We start from the raw sequence: 7,041 nt of genomic DNA, 5'->3' as shown, positions 1-7,041 counted from the left end.
TTTATTCCAGGTACACAAGGTGGTTCAACACAAGAAAATCAATTAACTTAATATACCACATTAACAAATTAAAGGGGAAATACCACATGATCATCTTGATTGACACAGAAAAAGCATTTGACAAAATTCATCATCCTTTCATGATAAAAACACTTCAAAAGGTAGAACTTGAAGGAAAATTCTTCAACATGATAAAAAAAAAACATATATGAAAATCCCACAGCTAACATCGTACTTGATGATGAAAGATTGAAAGCTTTCCCCCTAAGGTCAGAAACAAGACAAGGATACTTACTGTCACCATGGCTATTCAACATTGTGCTAGGTATTCTAGTGAGAGCAATCAGGCAAGAAAAAGAAATAAAAGGCATCAAAATTGGAAAGGAAGAAGTAAAACTGTCACTATTTAAAGATGCCATGATTCTATATTTAGAAAATGTAAAAAAATGACAGCAGAGCTACTTGAGCTAATAAGAACTTCATCAAAATGGCAGAACACAAGATTAACGTGCAAAAATCAGTGGTGTTTCTATACATTAGCAATGAGCTGTCTGAGGAGGTAATCAAGAAAAACATTCCATTTAGAATACCAACTAAAAAAATCAAGTGTCTAGTAATAAGGCTAACCAATAATGTAAATGACTTGTACACCAAAAAGTATAAAACACAGCTTAAAAAGTTAAAAAAGACCTGAATAAATGAAAAGATGTTCCATGTTCTTGGATGGGAAGGCTAAATGTTGTTGAGATGATAATTTTACCCAAATTGATCTACCCAGTCAATGCAATATCAACGGAAATTCCAACAGAATATGTTGCAGAAATGAAGAAGCTAAATATCGATTCTATTTGGAAAGATAAGGGGCATTGAACAGCCAAAAACATCTTGTAAAAGAAGAATGAAGTGGAAGGCATCACTTCCTTACTTTAAAACATGTTATAAAGCCACAATTGTCAAAACAGCATAATACTGGCATAAAAATAGACATATTGATCTGTGGAATTGAATTAAGAACTCAGAAACAGATCCCAAGACCTATGGCCAATTGATTTTTGATAAGGCTCCTAAGCCCACTCAATTGGGGCATAATACTCTCTTCAATAAATAGTGTTGGGAGAACTGGATAGCCAACAGCTAAAAGAATGAGAAGACTCCTATCTCACACCCTATTCAAAATTATCTCAGAATGGATCAAATGCCTAAATATCAGAGCCACTACCACAAAACTCCTAGAAGAAAATGGAAGGAAACACCTACAAGATCTAGTGACAGGTGGTATTTTCTTAACTTTATTCCTAAAGCACAAACAACAAAAGAAAAAAAAATAGATAAATGGGAACTACTCAAAACTGAATATGTCAGTGCTTCAAAGGATTTTGACAAAAGATAACCATTTCAATGGGAAAAATATTTGGGAGCCACGTATCTGACAAAGGTTTGATATCCAGCATATATAAAGACATCTTACAACTCAATGATAAAAGACAAACAACTCAATTACAAAATGGGCAAAAGACATGAATAGAAATTTCTTCAAAGAGGAAATACAGATGACTAAGATGCACGTGAAGAGATGTTCAGCTTCACTAGCTATTAGGGAAATGCAAATCAAAACCACAATGAGATATCATCTCACGCCTACTAGACTGGTCAATTTTAAACAAACAGGCAGCTACAAGTGTTGGAGAGGATGTGAAGCATTGGAACACTCATTCACTGCTGGTAGGAATGTAAAATGGTAGAGCCGCTGTGGAGGATGGCATGGCAGTTCCTCAGGAAGCTAAGTATAGAGTTGCCTTGTGGTCTGGCAAACCTGCTAATCAGGATGTACCAAGATCTGAAGGTAGGGGCATGAACAGACATTTGCACATCGATGCTCATAGTGGCATTTCACAATTACCAAAAGATGTAAACAACCTAAGTGCCCGTAAACAACCTAAGTGCCCGTCAACAAATGAGTGAATAAGCAAAATGTGGTATACATACAATTGAATATTATTCAGCAGTAAGAAGGAATGATGTCCTGAATCATTCATGACAACATGAATAAACCTGAAGAACGTCATGTTAAGTGAAATATATTAGATATAAAGGAGAGATATTTTATGATCTCACTGATATGAACTAATTATAATATACAAACTCATATACATAGGACATAAAATATAGAATGAGGCTAAAGAATGGAGATGGTTATGTAATAAGTGCAGAACATTTAGCTAAGGTGAAGTTAAACGTTTGCAAATAGACAGGTGGTGGTAACACCTAATTGTGAGACTTACCAACAGTGTTGAATGGTGTGTTAGCATGGAGTAAAGGGAAAGTTTAGAGTTATGTATGACACCAGAATAAAAGTCTAAGGTTAAAACATGGGAATGTATAACACAGTGAATCTTATGGTGCACAATGTCTGCGCTTAACTGTACAAATATAAAAAAAAAAATCTGTCATGAGCTAGAGCAGATGTGTATTATAATAATGAGTTAGTAATAGAGGGAAACAACCTACTCAAAAGGTCCTACCCAACAATAGGTTTGCCATCCTAAGATTGGATTAAAAGAGCAATACTTTTCTGGGGTACCAAACAGTTTCATAGCAGGACAATGGGTATATGGGGGAAAATGAACCTATTGCAAACTATTGACTATAGTTTACAGTAATATTTTAATACTCTTTCATCAACTGTTACAAATGTGCCAGTATGGGTCAATAATGGGGGTGGTGGTGGTGGTAAGGAGTATTGGAGGATTAAGGTTTTCTTTTCTATTTTTATTTCTTTTCTGGAATAATGCAAATGTCCTAAAACTGATCATGGGGCTGTGCGCACAAGTATGTGAACTACTGATCGTATACTTTAGATGGTTTCTATGCTGTGTGAACATATCTTCAGAAAAATGCATTAATAAAAAAATTCTCCCAACAAAGAAAAACCCAGAACCAGTTGGCTTCACAGGTGAATTCTACCAATCATTCTAAGAAGAATTAATAGCAATCCTGTTCACATTCTTCCAAAAATAAAAATAAAGAGGAAGGAACATTACCTAAGTCATTCTATGGGGCAAAAATCACTATAATACCAAAACCAGATGAAGTTACCACAAGAAAAGAAAATTGCAGACCAATATCTCTCATGAATATAGATGCAAAAATGTTCAGCAAAAGCTAGAAAACCAAATATAATAGCACATTAAAAGTATTATGCACCAGGACCAAATAAGTTTTATTTGGGGGGGATGCAAGGTTGGGTCAATGCAAGAAAATCAAATAATGTAATGTACCACATTAACAAAACCAGGGGGAAAAGCCATATGATCATCATCTTGAGGCATATAAGGCATTTGACAAAAACTAGCATTCTTTCTTGGGTATGCTTCAAAAAATAAGAGTACAAGGAAACTTCTGTGACATAAGGTTAAAGTGCATATATGAAAAACCTACAGCTAACAATGTATTCAATGGTGAAAGTTTGTAGTCTTTCCCTCTAAGATTTTGAAAGAAAAAAACAAGGATGCCCACTGTTACTGCTGTTATTCAACACTGTACTGGATGTTCTAGCCAAAGCAGTTAATTAAGACAAATAAGTTAAAACATCCAAATTGGACAGTAAGCAATACGACATTCATTATTGACAGGATCCTACATAGTCAAAGATCCCCCAAAACTACAATAAAGCTATTAGAGCTAATAAATACCTTCTGACAAGTAGCAGGATACAGGGGAAACATGCAAAAATCAGTAGTGTTTCTATACATTATTAATGAGTAATCTGAGGAAGAAATCAAGAAAAAATTCCATTTACAATAGCAACTAAAAAATCAAACATCTAGGAATAAATGTAACCAAGGGTGTAAAAGAGCTATACAAAGAGAACTAAACAACATTGCCAATAGAAAATCAAAGAATGTCTAAAATAAAGAAAAGCACAATCCCTGTTCATGGGTTAGAAGACTAAATATTGTTAAGATGCCAATTATACCCAAATTGAGTTACGTACTCAACAAAATCTCAACAAAAATTCAAAAAGACTACATTTCAGACATGAAAATGCAATTATCAAACTTATTTGGAATGATAATGCGTCCTGAGTAGCCAAAAGCAACTTGAAAAAAGAAGAAAATTGGAGATCTCATTCTTCCTGATTTTAAAGCTTATTATAAGTCTACAGTGTTCAAATCATCGTGGAACTGGCATAAGGATGGATAAATTGACCAGTGGAATCAAACGGAGTGTTCAGAAATAGACCCCCATATCTACAGCCACTTTATTTTTGACAAGGCTACTAAGTCAACTTAACTGGGAAAGAATAGTCCCTTCAACAAATGTTTGAAGAACTGGATATCTATATGCAAAAGAATGAAAGAGGACACCTATTTCACACCATAAACAAAAATTAACTCAAAATGGATCAAAGACCTAAATATAAAACCAGGAGTATAAAACTAGCTGGCATTTGCTGGGCTTTGCTTCTTCAAATGTCTGTGTCTAGTTGTCTCTCTCTCTGTGTTTGCACTTTTTGCATCGCCAAATGTCTGTATCTGCATCACTTCTCAGGTTTCTCCAAAATGTTTCCCCTTTTAAGGTACTCCAGTAAACTAGTCATGACCTGCTTTGAATGGGTGGAGTCACATCTCCATCTAATCAGAAGGTCACATTCACAATTAAGCATGTCACATCCCCAAGAAAGCAATCTAATCAAAAGGTCATACCTGCAATTGGGTGTGTCACAATCCATGGAAGCAACCTAATCAAGAGGTTACACGTTAAATAACAGATCTGGTCCCACAAGAGTGAATCAGGATTAAAAGAACATAATTTATATATGAACTATGAAATAAAAAAATTTATGTGACTCACTTTACCTGGATATTTGCTTTATTCCAGTGGTCTGGAACCAAATCTACAATATCTCTGAAGTACACCTGTACATGCTTACATTAAATAGAAGGACTTATATCAATACATGTAACTCAAACCTGGAGGAACTATAAAAAGAAGAGCAAAGTAAACCCAAGATGTACAGAAGGAAGGAAATAGTAAACATTATAGGAGCAATAAATGAAATAGAGAATAGGAAAACAATTGAAAATCAATGAAATCAAAAGTTGATCAATGACAAGATCAATGAAATTGACAAAACTTTAGCTAGATTGATGAATTAAAAGACCAATAAGAACTAAAGAAATTGAATAAAAAATTTATTATTAGGTAATAAAAAAACCTCCTAACAAGGAAATGCCCAGGACACATGGCTTCACTTGTATATTTTATCAACATTCCAAGAAGAATTAAAACTAACTCTGCTCAAACTCTTGATAAGGAGGGAACACTTCCTAGCTAACTCTGAGGCCAGACTTAATATCAAAGATAGATAAAAGTATCACAGGAAAGAAAATTTAGATCAATATTCCTTTTGAATGTAGATGTAAAAACCTTCAACAAAATAGTTTCAAATTGAATTCAGCAGCACGCCAAAATAAATATACTCCAGGACCAATTGGAATTAATGCCAGCAATGCAAGTGTAGTTCAACATGAAGAAATCAATCAATGTAATACACCACATTAATGAGATGTAGGAAAAAATACACAATCATTTCAACTGATGTAGAAAAGGTAATTGATAGGTGCAAGTGCACAATGGTAGAGTAAGAAGTTTTACAGATCACTCCCTTCACCAGAAAAATGAATGAGTTGGATAAAAGGGTTGGAATTGACTAAATGGCAACTTTGGAGCCAAATTGGGCATTTAGAACAACCATAGAGTGCCAGCTGAAGGGAGAGGTTACCAAGAGGTAAGTGTTTGAAAGCACAAACAGCTACAAATCCCCGCTTCTAGACCCCACAGCAGGAGCTGTGGAAATGTGCTTGGATTCTGGGATTCATCAGCTAGGGCCAGGGTGAACAAATACTGTTACCCATAAGTAGGACTTGAAAGTTGATGCCATCTGGGGAATATCTAAGGACTCTGTGTGGACACTGGCTCTCATTTTATCCCTTTGGGGGATAAAGGAAAGGAAACTGGAAGAAAAAAAATAAAAGAAACTGACAAAAACATTTCTGAGGTTAAGGAAAAAGTGAAGCAAATCAATTACTAATAAAATTAAACACAAACAAGGTGACATCACAGAAGATGAGTCTGTCATGTTTAAATCCTACTTTCTGGGCATGGGAATAGCTAACACAGTTACCAGGGAAAACTATTGCTCAGGCACATTGTACCACATGCAGCTGGCCAAACAGCTGTCTGGAATCCTGCAGACACTTTTAGAAGAAAGCAAGGGAATAATGCTATTTACAGAGGTCCACTATTAAGTAAACTATACTCAAGGTATGGGGTTGTTCTCACTGGAAGATTTAGTGAATGCATGCAAGATGCTAGAAGCATTTAAATTACCTCTTAGGCTCCCAGTGTTTCATAGTGGCATCATGATACTTGAGTTTCAGTCTCAGAAGGAAGAGGAAATGGTGGCCTTGGTCCTAGTAAGTTTCAGAAAAGGAATTCCTGACATCAGAGGAGTTTGTCAAGCTTGTGGGAATGTCTGTCCTCTTCGCCAAAGAATGGTTCTTTTTTCAGAGAAGATGGGCCATCTGTGCCGAGATGACTCAGTGGAAGGCTTGTGGTTTTATCCAAAGCTATTTATGACCCAGAGCTAAGGACTTTGTATTTGAAGTGCATTTTGTCCATATACTTGTATCATGTAGAAGTTGCATGGCATTGAGCTGAGAGATAAATCCTGGTAAACTGAGAATTTATTGGAATTCCACAGTATAACATAAAACTTTTTAAACTTCTTCCTAAATATGATGGTCCATGAAGCTTATTTCAGATAAAGATAGGGAAATAAAACAAATTGAATGCAAATATGAATTTAAAATCATGTTATAAATGTGCAGAACCTTCAGAGTTTAACTTGAAGCTTAGTGGATTTTAATTCTATCCTCAAATCTTACCTTTTTTATAGAAAGGAATTTAGTTCATGCAGTTAGATAAAGAGAAATTGCATGTTTGGGCAGGTTAGGTAATTGCTTTCATGTGACTAAA

The 7,041-nt window shown here is 35.1% G+C and overlaps 1 pseudogene; it reads left to right on the top strand.

Moving 5' to 3' along the window:
• The first annotated feature begins 5,717 nt into the window (after window positions 1-5,717).
• On the top strand, window positions 5,718-6,653 carry LOC143668591 (vacuolar protein-sorting-associated protein 36 pseudogene; annotated as a pseudogene).
• Window positions 6,654-7,041: the final 388 nt, after the last annotated feature.

Source organism: Tamandua tetradactyla, chromosome 24 (assembly GCF_023851605.1).
Source record: "Tamandua tetradactyla isolate mTamTet1 chromosome 24, mTamTet1.pri, whole genome shotgun sequence".
Lineage (NCBI taxonomy): Eukaryota > Metazoa > Chordata > Mammalia > Pilosa > Myrmecophagidae > Tamandua > Tamandua tetradactyla.
The sequence above is the reverse complement of the archived record's forward strand: the minus strand, read 5'-3'. Positions and strand labels throughout refer to the sequence as shown.